The following is a 14,459-nucleotide window of genomic DNA, read 5'->3' as shown; positions in this document are numbered from 1 at the left end:
CCCAGCTCCCAGGAGCCAAGGGTAACTCCATTAGTTTGGTGATGGCAGTGGGTAGTGGGCAGCTAAAGTCATGGAGAGCTGCATGAGCCTTCCCCTGGAGAAGAGGCCTTTGCCCCTGTGACCTGTGTCCCTACTTGCTCCCTGCTCTCAGCTCTTCTCACGACATGGGCCCCCCCAGCTCCTGGGCTGTTGTGTCTCCCCTGCTCAAAACAGAAGCAGGTCCCCCCACCCTTCCTAGGGCACTGAAGTCTTTGGAAAATGCTTCCACCTCGTGGCCCTCTGGAAAAATGACTGGCTGGGAAGCACCAAGCTGCACCCATGCAACCCAGCTGAGGCAGAAAGGGCTGTGCCACCCCCCTCTCTGCTCCCTCCATCGCCTTCCCCCAGGCTGAACTGAGGGACCCTCGTACCCCTGCTCCGCCCTGGCGCTGCCTGTGAGTGCCCGGGCACTGCCAGGATCACAAACCAGCCTGCAGGCTGGTGCACACAGCAGCCAGAGGAGCAGGCAGCACACCGCAGACTTCCCAGCACACAAGAACCGACACCAGTTCCTCTGATCAGACAGGCACAAACCTCTCCGGGGCTATCCCGCTGCTGCAGGGCTGAGAAGGAGTTAAAGCAGCAGTCGGTCTGTACCTCCCCCAGGTCCATGTGCACACACATGCAGAGACATACAAGCACTTTCACAAGCTAAACCTGGGGTGTGCAGGAGCTGCAGAACCTGTTCTGCCGGGGGACAGCACTGCCACTCCTGGTTCTCATCCAAAATCGGCCTGCACAAGCCAGGGCAGCAGGCAAGTGGGTGGGGAAGGAGTGGAAAAGCCTCAAGTGCGAGGCAGTAAGTGCTGTGCACCTTGCAAAGTCCAGGGCTCCCCCTTGCAATCTGCCCTGGCCCACAGGAAAGAGCTGTCTAATGCCGCAGGGAGGAGAAATAACACCCCTGCGTGGGTCCCCGTCCAGCTTTTGCCATCAACTGTCTGAAACACTGGGCAAGTCATTTCTTTTTATCTGGAGGAGCTGCCTGGGCTTCAAGGAACACTCAAGGAAAAACCTTCAGCTTCCACACAGACTTCCCCTAGGACACAGAAGCTTTGGCTACCTATTGCACAGGATCAGGATGACACATCTGTGGGTTTGTTCCAGGCCACAACTGTTAAGCTTCACATTAAATATTTTTAAGGCAATGATCCCTCTCTTATAACTCCCTCATGATGTCTCAGTTCTCCCATAAACAACTGCTTGTTCTGCTGCCCGCTAGCGGGTAGATTTTGGAAAGACATTTAAAAGCCTGGCAGCGCTTTCTGCCAAACACTACTACAGGAACCAGATGGCTCTTGTAATAACACTGTTTTAAGGCAGCTGTATCTTGCTCAAATAACCCCAAGGATGGACAACTAGCTATTATCTCTGTCCTTTGTAGAGCTCAGCAAATGTTATGGAAATCTAAATCAATGCGTGTATTTTACAGGATGTAGTCACTAAGAACTGTTTTCTCAAAATTAACTACAGCTGACCTGCAGCTCTCCTGTAACTTGCAAAGCTGTAAAACTTGTGCAGCTAGGCACACATTCTGTGACTGTCTGTCCAGCAGCAAACGCAGTCTAACCGTACTACCGATTGCGTGAGAACCAGATTTCGTGCACCACACTGCAATTTTGCAGGAACTCACCATAACATTCAGAGCGCCGTGCCGATGCGACTGTCTCTCCAGAGCAGCATCAGAACAGCCTGTTTGTCAGCAGCTTCACCTGCTCTTGGAGATTTGCCCCTAGCCAGGGCATCAAGGTCTCTGACCCTGGGAAGCAGGGTCCCAGGTCCAGAGGTGCTGCCAAGATCTACATCCTCTGCATCAAACAAACAGCAAAGCCCTTAGTTCCCACACAGCTAACAGGATGCTCTTGCAGCCTCAGGCTTTACTGAAGAATAAAACAAAGATTTCCCCGATGGCATCTGCTGTCCTAATGATCCCCTCTTTGGCTAAACAAGACAATAGGTGAATAACTCTCACTGCTTGCTAGTCATGAGTGAGACTCGGTATTGTTTTGTAATAGCAGCAGCTTAAAGTGATTACATTTTTAATACTTTTTGCTTTTGTTAAAAAAACAAAGTCCATGAAGATGGCAAATCCATTTGCCATGCTCCCTACATACAAAACACAACACGATCATTCTTCCTAACGCTAGCAAGAGGACAATGGCGATGCTGCAGTGATTGGCACCTGGAAATGGCAGAACTGGAGTAGAAATGGGAAGTGTGCACACATCCTCACCGAGGTAGCAGCTGCTTCTCTACACTCATTGCACCAGACATGAGGCTCCCTGCTACCCATGCTGCTTCTGCACTGAGGACCTGCCTACATGCAGAAGCTACATGGCCTTGCTGATACGAGATGGAGTTAGAGCAGTGACACTCCTCCTGTCACAGCCAATACTGCATAAATTAGGAACTTCTCAGAAGAGACAACCAGAAAGTCACTCAGTCTCTATTTGTGCTCAAACCCAACCAAATCTCAGTTTGAACAGTCTGCAGACTGAAAGCTACTCCCATGAGAAATTAGTAACTAATGCAGAAGAGTGAACAAACCTGAGGATGATCTGCAAATACACTATGTGGTGTTGTAAATTTTAACTGTTACCCAAGGGACATAGCAGAGTTCTTTGTAATCACACAGGGATTTGTCAAAGGGGTGGGCTAATCTCATGTTATTGAGGGCCTGAATTTTTGTAAGAAAAGCAGCTAGACTTGCAAAGGAAAGCTTCCCAGCAGGACACGAGTGAAATTCAGCAACTCCACCTGTGTTTGCAGAGAGCCTGAGAGCGCAGCTCTGAAGACCACCCAGATTCCCACATGGCAACTAATTTAAACATTCAGCTATTTCACTTGGCAAGACCCATCTTACACCAGGATGACATGTAACAGGTAGGCAGAGCTTGAAAAAGGATTATGGCTGGGCTCCTCCTCCCAGCGACAGGTCTCACCTGCCAGAACGTGGGGCGATGCAGCGTTACAGGTATGATGCTGGCACACCAATTTTGCTGTCCTAGCTGGGATTCAAACAAAAGGCTCTTTTTTAATGAGTAGGAAGTGGTAGACTGGGAAGTACTTTGTTCAGCCCATACGGCCAGTTGGCATGTAAGGACCTACCGGGGGTTAATCAAAGGCCTCACAAAGCGCGATGAGAAACCTGCCAGTCACCATAAGAAATCTCATCCTGAGGAAATTAAAAATCATCCACCATATGCCGCACGGCATGGGAAGGGAGCTGGGTGTCTCTGGCAGAATTTGCATCTGCCCGAGCGCACCCACGAGGGGGCAGGTTCGATACGTGCTGGCTTGGTGGGCTGTCACAACCAGGCAATAACTTGCCTCCATCCCCCCCACCTTCCCTTGCACGGAGCAGGGAAGGACACTGATGGGGAAACAAGGGGAACGGAGGGGAAGGATGACACATGTTCAGCCTAACCCACTGTCATAGCAGCCGGGGAGGCAGAGCCAATGGCTGCTTTTCATGCTCAGCGAGTCCGTCCACCTCCACCCCCCTCGAGTCCTTAAGTTGCAGCTTTTAGCTACCTCGGTGTTCAAAGAAAATATGATGCTCAGCGTGAACAGAAGGAAGAGCCTGCTGACAGGTAGACAGCATGGACACTGATCCTGGCAGGGCTGGCTGCTGAGAGAGGTACGTACCTTCCAAGGCAGGGATCAGAAAACAATCGCATTTGGGATGCAAACTAAGAGCAGACTTTAATTTTCCAGCAGGGGGAATGTGGAAATCTGGCTCTGTCAAAATGATTCATCCCGCTTCCCACCACCGCCATCTCCCCTCCCCCCTACGTCCTCTCCCCATCCCTCCCAGCACAAAACACTTTGCTGCAGTCTCTCCATCTGGGTGACTTAATGTCGGGTGTCTTAATGTTCCTGCATGTGCTGAAGTCGAGAGCGGAGGCTAAGCAAGACGTGGGGAGACCGGCAGAACAGAGCGGGTTGTACCTGTTGGGTTGATGGGCTCTGGACTCGGGGCACTGGGAAGCTAGCTTGTGCCAGACGCTGAGCAGGGATCCAGGCTGGTAAGAACCGCCCTTGGGGTCAGGCACCGCCCTGCTCAGCACACAAGTGCCCGGGATGCAACACGGGGCAAGGGGCTCGCTTGAAAGCGTGCCATTCCCTCCACAAGCGTCAGGCTTCCCGGCGCTCCCAGTGGGGCGGGGGGGGGGGGGGGGGGTGGCAGAGAAGCAGACACTTCTGCAGTTAGCTTCCCCCCTGGGATTTTAGGATCCTGAGACAGCTGCGTGCTCATCTCCCCTAAGACCTCTGTCCTAAGTGGGCAGTGGTTTGGGGATGGGGTGGGAAAGAGGCCTGACTAAAGGATTGCCTCTTTGATGTATTAATATCAGTCATACAAGCCAAAACTGTTGTTTGCTAACTTCAAGTCGGGGAGGGGGGAATGGGACATGCCTATCCCTTTCTGGCTGGGAGGATGCATGACCTGCTTCTTGGCAACTGCAGCAAGACAGCAGGCTGAAGGGCTCCCTGACAAGTGTCTGGATGGCACCTCTCTGGTGAGGCAGAGGGAGGTGGAGATGACATCTGTGTGGCAAAATCCCTTGTTTGGTGGCAGAAAAAAGTGACTTATTTCCCATCGCCATGTGGGAGGTAATCAGGGCTCGCTGGCCCCAGGATTTTTGCATTATTTAGTGTCTATTTTTAAAAAAAGAAAACGAAAAAACAGTGCTGTTTTCTCAGACAAATCAAGCAGAACTAAAAGGTGAGGGGAGTTGTGGACATCCCCTGTCCGGAGTTAGCAGGACCTGCCTGGTTTATGGGTAGCTTGGAATAACTTTTGTGGTCTTGAGAAAGAACAGCCAGCATGCACATATGCCAAATTCATAGCTTTCGTCTGCCCCATCCTTGGGACCGGCAGGGGGAGGGTGCTGAGACCCAGGGTACTCTCGGCCAGCAATCCTATTTCCCAGTGGCCATTTCCACCCTCTGTGGTGCAAGAGCAGGGCTTGTTACTGTGTCTGTGCTGATATAAATATTGTCTAATAAACTGTTCCTAGAGGTGATGCCATGAGGTGGCGCTTGGGAATAGGCAGCATCGTCTGTGGGATTCTGGAGAGCAAACACTTGTTGCTGTGAGCTGCACATTGCGAGGGGAAAACATGGCACTGAGAGCTGGCGCTCTCAGACCAGGAGGGCAAAGCCCACACCTCGAGTCCCTGCCAGCTGCTGCAAGGTGACACACAAAGGGAGAAAAGACTTTGTGCAAGAGCTGGGCACGAATGTGCAGAAGTAGTATGGGCTGGGGAGATGGGAAAACAAGTGTGAAAAGGTTTTTCTCTTTACTCCAGCACTGAAAAAGCATGGACTTTAATTACAAACTATTTCTTCAGATTTAGCCTTGTCTGGCATGCTATTTCAGCCCTGTAACCTCTTTGGCAGGCTTTGCTTGTGCAAGTTGTTCTATGGACATGGTTCTGAGGGAGGCTGCCCAAGGTAAAAGTTCCTACGCAGTCTAGGGAGCAGAGCACCTCTGTTCACTTCTGTGCACCTGAATGGCCTTGACCCTATGCGACTCACTACTATACTTTTCCATTGCAATGTTTCAGCTAGCTGTCAGTGCACCTGCTGCAACAAGAGTTGATTTTGGCATGGGAAGCAGAGCATTTAGTTTTACTTTCCCCATTAGGAGCCATGGGGTCTCTGAGCATCTTCCCAAATGGCTTAGGGCAGAGCCCAGTAGTGCTCGAGTAGCTTCAAACAATAATTGTGCTGAGATCCTGTATCCACGGATATCCAGGCCCAAAGGGACCAGCCCTGATCACACCTCACTGGCCAGCACAGCTCTCCCCAGTCCCTGCAGCTGTCTAGGCACAGTGCTGCTAGACTTGCTTGCTCCATCCCACCATCCGACTGTATCGGCTCTGGGCCGCACAGGCAGGAATCAGCCCCAGCTTTTGGGGACAGCATCAGCCAAGACAGAAGTGGCTGGCAACCTTCCAGTTTGGCTATCTCTATACAGTGCTGCTCTCCGCTTACTTCCAGGGTCAGTGAGGGTTTGTCCACACTCCCCCAGAGCAGACACAGCCTAGCCAGCCCAGAGCACAACCCAGCCCCCCTAACCTCAAGGATAACACTCCCACTGAGACTTCAAAGGCACAGCACACATGAGAGGATGAAAGAGAAGCATTGTAGCTGCTGAGACTTGGGTACATTATTCTTAGGTGCAGGTGGTGTTTTTGGAAATCCCAAATGCAATGGCATGTTTGCAGCCTAGCTTAAGTGTAAAAAGAACGACAGAAGCTGAGGAAGAAAAGAGCCACTCGAACTGAAGTAAGAGCATTCACATCAAGGCTTGCATGAGTTTCACTAAACTGGATTCAACACAGCTTCCACATGGAGACAAAAATGACAGGTGCAATCCCAGCCCCATGCAGCTCACAGGCTAGACAAGGCAGTAGGGACCAGACTGCAAGAGGTTTGCTGCAGTCATCACACAGCAGTGGCTGAACCAGCACCCTTGCAGTGCCCTAAGTGCCACGCAAACCACTGGGCTAGACTGCTTCCCTCCACCACAGACAGCTCTTGCGGCTCGCCTGCCTCTCCGGCAGTCCCACTCCCCCTCTCCGAGGGAGGCAGTTCATCCCACAGGGGAGAGGCAGCAGGAAGCACCACCCCGGCTCTCTGTGGAGTACGATGTTACCAGCAGCAGCCCTGGTTCCAGCACAAGGGAGCACGTCCCCTGTTAATCAGCATTTAATTAAAGGACATGCTGACATTTGGATATCAGAAACAACTCTCCTGTGTGGGCTGCCTCTCTCTGCCGCTCGCCTCTTCTCTGAATCACTCCCTGACATTTTGCCAGATTAGGATGCGACTCTCCCTCCCTCCTTATAAAAATAAATTAAAAAGGAGATGCAAAGCCACTACTGCTCCTGAGGAAGAGGACGTAGGGGACAGGGTTTCGCTGGGGAAAAATGCCATTATTATTGGTACTACTATGGTGTCACACAAAGATCCTGAGGGGCAGGTCTTGTTGTGCTGAGCACTGCAGGGATGCAGACGCAGGAGGTACTCACTGTATCGACACCGGGCGACCAGTTCTCGTTCACAGCTGCTCTCCAAAACTGTGCACCTCTGCAGAGCTGTGCAGGAATCTCAGGTCCCCACAGCAGCCTCGAATGCTGTGCCTAAAGGAATCAAAAGCAGATGCTGTGAACACCCTGCAGGGGAACAAGCAGTCCTTCTATCAACCAGACACTCAGAGGTTTGACCTGGAAAGTGAGGGGGCAGGAGCCACACAGAGAGGGGGAAATTGCCCCAGACCACACAACACTGGGCAGAGCTCAGCCCTGTGCTGCACCAGCACAAATCCCCCAACACAAACACCACAGGATGGGTGAGAAACCTGCCCTTTGCAGGTATGGCAAGATGAAAAGACAGGGCAAAGCAGAGGTCTTTAGCATCTCCCTTTGAGATGACCAGGCAGCTGCAGACAGGCTGGCCTCTCTGAGGGGATTACTCCTCAGACCTGGAGTGAATGAATCCAGTAACACTGCTATTGAAGCAAGAGGCTTTGGGGAACATTCACCTGCCCTAGCACATCCGAGCACAGAGAAGTAGGGCAGCCCACACAAGGCCTCCCCAGGCAGCCCCCCACACATGAGCCAAAGGCTGTGGTGGCCCCGCCACCTCAGCAAGTGCCAGCTCCCCACAAGCCCGCCCGCGTGGCGCAGCCTGCCAGCCAGCGCGTCTGGCACTCACATCCCAGCCCCCACAGCCTGTCTGGCTCAGTCACCGCCACCACGGTGGGTGGCACGGGCCCCCCCACAGCAGGCAAGTGACTGGGGATGGACCAGAGCATGCCAGGGGAGCCAGAGCCCGTGGGCAGACCCCCCCACCCCCACATACCTACAGTGACACATATGGGACCTCCTTCTGCATGGGAACCCACCTGAGCCCCTCCCTGCTCACACCCTGCATGCAACCCTCCCCCTTCCCTTCTGCACCTACCTGTGCCCCACACACAGGCCCTCCTTCCCCTCAGAGATCTGCACCCACCTTCCCCTCACAGTTGCACCAACTGCCTCTATATGTAGGCACCCTCTGCTCTCACATTTCCACCCACCCGCCCCTCACAGCCACACCCCTCCCCTCAGGCCTGCACCCAATTTCCCCTCACACTTCCACCCACCTGCCCCTCATGGCAACACCCCCTCTCCCCTCACCTCTGTACTCACCTGCCCAATCCGTGGATCCCACCTCCTCTCACGTTCACCTCCGATTTCCCCTCACATTCACACCCCCCAACACCCCCTCACGTTTCTACCCACCCACCCCTCACATTTGTGCCCCCTTTCTCCTCATATTTCTACCCCCTGCCCCTCACGTTCACACCCAATTTCCCCTCATGCTTGCGCCCACCTGCCCCTCACGGGCACACCCCCTCTCCCCTCACGTCCTCACCCACCTGCCCCCTCCCCCCCGCCGCGTGCAGCCCCACGTGCCCCCCACGTGCTCACCCACCTGTTCCCCCACCCACGCGCACGTGACCTTTCACGTGCCCCCACGTGCTCACACACCTGTTCCCCCTGCCCACGCGCAGACTCACGTGACCCCTCACGTGCCCCCACGTGCTCACCAGGTGAAGGTGCATGTGACCATCACGTGCTCACTGCGTGACCGCTCATGTGACCACCCCCCCCCCGCAGCCCTGTGCGCCCCCTCAGGCGCAGCAGGAGGAGTCCTCTCCCCTCTCCCCTCTCCCCTCTCCCCTCTCCCCTCTCCCCTCTCCCCTCTCCCCTCTCCCCTCTCCCCTCTCCCCTCTCCCCTCTCCCCTCTCCCCTCTCCCCTCTCCCCTCATTTCACCCATTTCCCACAGAAATCGCTCCCAGCGCAACCGGTCCCGGGGTGGGGGCACTGCCCGGCTCCCGGTGGCATGAAATGGGGCTGGGGGAGAGCCGTCCCCGGTGCCCGCGGGGCCACGGTGTCCCGAGCGCGCAGGCCGGCTGTCAGCCCCGCGCTGCATTTAGGGGCCGAGCGATCTTCATGACGCGGCCCTGGGCTTTCGTCTGCTCTGCGCTCGTGCTGCGCGTGGATGTACAAGTGGAGCTGGGTTGGACGATTGCGGCTGGTCGGGCGGGTCGCTGGCGGTGGTCTGTGCTCCCGGCTTTGCTGCAGGTTCGCTCAGGTGGTTGTGGGAAGCAACCACCAAGGTGTCGGGATGTTACGGCAAGGGGAAATTAAAACACCCGGGTAGCTCGATAAAGAAGGACGGATGCAAGCCCATTAAAAGACCCAGCAGCCACGCGTGGGCAGTGCTTGGCGGTAATTCGGTGTCTCTGCCCACCCGTGTGCCCCGGGGATCCCTGCTGCCAGGGGTGGCCGTGTCCGCCCTGGTGCCTGCACGCGGCTCGGCCCCGCGGTGCCGGTGTGCGCCCCGCCGGCGCTGCTGCCTGCCAGAGCGTGTCGGGAGGCTGCGGCCGGCGGCGGGTATTGATTAGTTTTGCAGCGCAAACTGGCAGAGCCTGTTCGGGCGGTGTAATGAAGACGGATGATCCCATCCCCTCTCTGCTGCGCTTTGGGGAGGGGGGTCTTATCAGGCGGGTGCTGGAGAGTTGCTCCATGGCTGCTGCTGCCTCGCGCCTGAACCTCATCTAATTCCCGCCTCGCTCCCCGGTGCTTTCTGATCTCCCTCCTTACGGCTGTTCCCCTTCCCGGGGCCCTGCCCCGCTCCTGCCCGGGCGTGCGGTAAAACACACGTCTGGCCCGTGATGTGGGGCACCGGGGGCCTCCTCGGGGCGGCCAGATCTGGGAACCCTGCGCGTGGGCAGAAAGCCCTGTCCCAGGACCCGTTAAATGACAGTTAAGCGCAGCTCCATGAGGCCGATGGGTTCTTTTCACAGGCTGCTCTGGGCATTTCGGAAAATGGCAGGCAGCGCTTTCTCCGCTGTTGACCAGCATTTGTGAATCCATCTTCACGGTCGCACCAGTCCCAAGCATTCGCATGCCAGAAGGCAGTTCTGTACAGTCATAAAAATGATTTAGAATTGGTCAGGGTTTTAAAAGAAAAAAAAAGGAAGCTCATATATTATTAGGTCTCTATTTCTCTTCTAGCTTTTACCCTTTAGGATTCATGTTTTCAAGCCTTTATCAACCTACATAGTTGGAAATGCTAAAGCATTTTTATAAAAGCACTGAGAATCCTCCAGAATCGAGGGCTGTGTGAAGAAAAAAACATCTACTGCCTGTAGTGCACGAGATATGATCTCGGGCACGGCCAGCGCCCTTTGCAAAGTAACCGTCTTCTACTAAATCTTCAGGAACCTGAGGAGCCTTGTTGCTATCTTCACTCCAAATCCTATTGCTTCACAGATCTGAAGTTCAGGAGGGATCATCCAGTCTGATCCAACGGGGGAGCGTCGCCTGGCAGCTCCCTCATCAAGGGCAGACACTTCTAGTTGAGCTGCAGCAGGTCTCTCAGAAAAATACCCCATCACGGTGTAAAGACTTCCAGGGATGCAGGATTCCCGTGATTAATCGCTGCCTGTCTTTGAAAACTTTGAGCCTGTCCAACGTGTCATGGGGCAGGATGTATGGCGTTCTCATCGATCCCTGCTCACTGTCCAGTCAGGTTCTTCGAGGTGATAAATAAACTCTTGTAAAAATTAAGGAGGAAATTGTCCTTTAGCAAACACATGGCACAATTCCAGCTTCCATGAGTCCACTTGAATACTCATGGCAGAGCGATTATTCTTTTTCTTGGCTCCAGGAGCTAGTTTCGTAAATGGAGCGATCTCCACCGTGGGTGAGCGCGGAGGGCTGACCAGGCTGTTGGGGAGCCAGGCTGGGGGGAGGAAAACCCTGGGGCCCTGTCATTTTGAAGAAGATACATCTAGAAGCAGGGCACCCCAAGTACCCTGCGTGGCTAATATTGGGTGCGAGCATGGTAGTTGCAATGATAAATCTTTTCAAGGTCTGTGGAAAGGCCCTTCTGCTTTTGGGGTGGCATCTGGGGAATGGCCTTTGGGGCCGGTGCGGGGAAGCCCCGAATCGCCCTGTGAAGGTGCAGGGCAACAGCGAGGCAGATGTGGAGGATTTGACCCTCCCCGAGCTACCAGGGAGCCTGTGCTGGGCCGAGAGGAGCGCATCCTCGTGTTCTGCAGACACATTTTCCTCCTGCTCCCAGCCCGGGCACCTCGGTTTAGCATCTGGCAAACTCGCTGCCGCGGGCAGAGCGCGCATCGACGCCGCGGCGGGCCAGGCTGGCAGCTCCTGGGAGCTCGGCCCCGCCAGCAGCCTCTCTTGGTGAGAGCTCGCTCGCAAAGAAAAAATACGGAAGCAAATCTTACATGACACATTTATTTTTGTCGTCTGTTTATTAGCTCAGAGCAAAAGTCCTGCTGCGCTGCATTGTGGGGATTATGCAAATGTGGGACATCAAGACAATTAAAAAAAAAAGCCCAAGTGAGCACAATGTCACAGGCGAGCAGAGGCTCAGAGGCAGCACAGCTCTCCCTCGCTCCTGCACCCTCGCCCGGCGCGGGACACCCAGCGCCAGCCCAGCGCATCGCCTGGTCCAGCACGTCCTCCTCCGGCTCAGAGCTCTCATTGCTCTTGTCCAGACCGCCGGAGGGGCCGGCAGGGTCTCGCCATGGCCCTTCTCCAGCTAAAACCGCTGGTGGACTGGACGGTCGCTGGCACCGGAGCAGGCTCTGGCTCTTTTTATGGGTCTGAAGCCTGGCTAAATCCCCACTGAATCATCCGCTGTCGCGCTGACAGTTCAGGATTTACGAGAGCTAAAGTGAAGGGATAGCAATGAGCCAAAAAAAAAAAAAAAAAAAGTCCCAAATTCGACTTATCTCTGCTTTTGCAAGCCCCAGAGGATGTGTGTCTGCAGAGATAATCCTGGCTGAACCCCTCTGTTCTGAGATAGGATCAAGGGAGAGCTCTGGTTGGGCGCTAAGGAAGCTGGAGTGTGTGTCAGCAGCTGCATCCAGGGGCAGCTGGAGCCCCGGCAGCTCCTGGGAGCAGAAAAATGCTGTTTCCCGAAAGCGTGTGGCAGCGACCGCGCAGAGCGGCATTCGGGGAGACAACGAGAGACACTGAGAACAGCAGGGACACTCGCTCGCGTCCTCACCCTGCTGACCGCGCTCATTAGAGCAGGAATGCTGCCTCCGAATTTCAGCTATTCCAGCTATTTTTAATTTCCCTGCCTGCTGAAAGCACACATTGGTGCACCCGGGTATTTTTTTTTTTTTGCCCTGGTGATTGATACTTCCCCTCCTAGGTCAGGATCTCTTTTGTGTCTGTCTCGAGAAGGAGGGACGAGGACAAAGCGAAAGAGGGAGAAAGGGCGAGCGCGGAGGGCGGGCGGCCTCGTCGCCCGGCGCCGGGCTCTGCCGCGCACGGATGCAGAAGCAGCGCGGATGCGGGAGCGAGCGCTGCCGGCGGGGAGGGCGCGGGAGGCGGCGGATGATTTATGCGCTAACCTCGCGTCGGGGTTGCGGGCTGCCTTCCCCAGCTGGCGCGGGAGGGAGCCGTCCTGGCGTCGCCCCTTCCACCCGCCTCCCGCCCGCCCCGCCGCCGCACACGTCCGTGCGATCCCCGCGCAATTAGGAAGACACCTCTTCGGCTCCGCTCTCGGCGCTGGGCTTTTGTTCCTCCCCGGCTCGGCTGGCAAAGCTCGGCCCCTCTGCGCGGCGGCGTTCGGCGCTCGCTGGGTTGTTAAGTTGCTTTTCATAATCTCTTCCAAAGAATTCCAGTCCCGCTGGAGTCCCGAAATTGAGGCGGCAGGGAGGAGAGAGGAAAAAAAAAAAAGGAGGAAAAAGTAAGACGGCGTTTTTCTCTTTCTTTCTTTGTCTGGAGTCTTGCCTGGCGGAGCTGTGTGTGCGTGCGAGCGAGCCGGGGAAGAGCAGTGCATGCACACATGCACACGCGGTAGGCGATGGGCGTTCGTGAGGAACACAGGCAAAACGCACCCGCACCTGCATTCATCCTCGCGTGTGCGTGTGTGTTAGCTGTGCAGCTCACCCCGTGTCCTTAAACTGCGGATAATGTCCGTGTAGGAGCACATCCAAAGAAATTCAAGCTCCTTATCTGCTTTTTTATTGTACAATTGAAAATGTGTTATGTATCTGTATACGAATATATAGACCTGTATGTATTCACACTGTTGTAGCCATTGTGTGACATTTGCTTGCAATAATTATATTCTTGCTGATATATATGTGATTAGCTGAAAAAAATTAAGTACTCTTTGTTTTAGGCAAGAAAAATCATTGATTGGTCACCAATCATCAATGAACGTTTGTGAAGGTGTATATATATATATTCCTGTGTATTCACATGATTTATCTCGACACACAGTTTATATGCAACACATGCTAATGCACTTAGGTCAGCTGAATTACATATAAGCTCTTTAACTGTTGTATTTCAGTAGGAAGTATGCACTTGTATGAGTAATCCTGCATATGAAATATGTTCATGTGCATATATGGCAATATAAGTTTTTCCTCTAGTTTACTCATGCACCCTGTAAGTAGTGTGGGGATGTTTGTGTATCTGTGTGTGTGCACAAACACTTTTGCATTGTATTTTGTGTGTATAAAATCCGTGCATCAGCCCCTGATTACAGGCACAGAGAAAGATCAAGTCTGCTTCGTTCAGCAGCCTATTTTTCTTTCTCATGAGTGTGAACTGGAGCATTAAGAGCAGAAGATTTGCTAATGATCGTGTCTTGCTGAGTGTGATTAAATCCTGTAAGAAAAAAATGTGTCGGTGTGATAGGAAGAGATCAGCGTTGCGATGAAAAGGCATTTGCGAAATCCTTCCTCCGGCTGGAAACTTGCAGTTCAGACACTAGTGCTGGTATGTGGAAAGCAGAGCGAGGTCCCTGGTCTTGTACAATGAGGTAATCCCGAGCAGAGATAAGGAGTGGTGCATGCACTAACCTGAGCGGAGCAGTGATGGCAGCACAAGGGAAGGAGATGAAGATAGGAATTACCTTGCTTTCAGTGTTGTTTGACTCCTGCCGTTCCTTCATACGTGCTTGGGCACCGAAACGCAGGTGACGGTGGCGGTGGGGTCCTGGGGGCTGACACGGGCTGAGGAAGCCAAGTGGTTCCCAGTGGTTTGTGCGTGGGTTTGGGCACCAAAGGTGAGGCGTGTGCGTGTGTGCGCTCGCCTCCCTGGTCGGCACTAGCCCGTTAAGGAGAAAAGTCATTTTCTCTGCTGGAGGCGTCAGCCCGGGCGCGGAGAGGGGAGGGCGGCCAGGTGGCAGCAGCCTTTGGGCAGGAGGCTGCAGAGCTCTTCCCCGATCTACGGCTGGGACAGCTCTAGGGTGGGAAAGCTCCCCGGCGCGTGGTACCCACCAGCCTGGCGAGAAGCCTGGGCTTCCCCCCCGAGCCCTGTCCCGGTACGGGCGTGGGGCACCTTCACCCCACGCTTTCTGGTCTCCT

The 14,459-nt window shown here is 54.3% G+C and overlaps 1 protein-coding gene and 2 long non-coding RNA genes across 4 annotated transcripts in view; 1 reads left to right on the top strand and 2 right to left on the bottom strand.

Annotated features, from left to right (window-relative positions):
• The window catches only part of CDK18 (cyclin dependent kinase 18), a 60,841-nt gene extending 53,148 nt beyond the window's left edge, over positions 1-7,693 (bottom strand). The window contains exon 1 of the mRNA XM_026111686.2: positions 7,077-7,693. The gene's annotated coding sequence lies outside the window, so the exon portion shown is untranslated. The remainder of the gene's footprint in view (positions 1-7,076) is intronic.
• Positions 3,341-13,166, top strand: LOC135323763 (uncharacterized). 2 transcript variants are annotated; one of them, XR_010385289.1, is made up of 2 exons: positions 3,341-3,676; positions 10,372-13,166. It is a non-coding gene; the product is annotated as an uncharacterized LOC135323763 (long non-coding RNA). The 2 variants fall into 2 exon arrangements; XR_010385288.1 differs by having other exon boundaries at positions 10,114-13,166.
• On the bottom strand, positions 11,345-13,142 carry LOC112990147 (uncharacterized). The gene is made up of 2 exons (XR_003261006.2): positions 12,624-13,142; positions 11,345-11,795 (listed from the first exon to the last, which is right to left on the bottom strand). It is a non-coding gene; the product is annotated as an uncharacterized LOC112990147 (long non-coding RNA).
• Positions 13,167-14,459: the final 1,293 nt, after the last annotated feature.

This window comes from Dromaius novaehollandiae, chromosome 27, assembly GCF_036370855.1.
Source record: "Dromaius novaehollandiae isolate bDroNov1 chromosome 27, bDroNov1.hap1, whole genome shotgun sequence".
Classification (NCBI taxonomy): domain Eukaryota; kingdom Metazoa; phylum Chordata; class Aves; order Casuariiformes; family Dromaiidae; genus Dromaius; species Dromaius novaehollandiae.
Note: the sequence above shows the minus strand (reverse complement) of the source record. Positions and strands in the feature narration are given on the sequence as shown.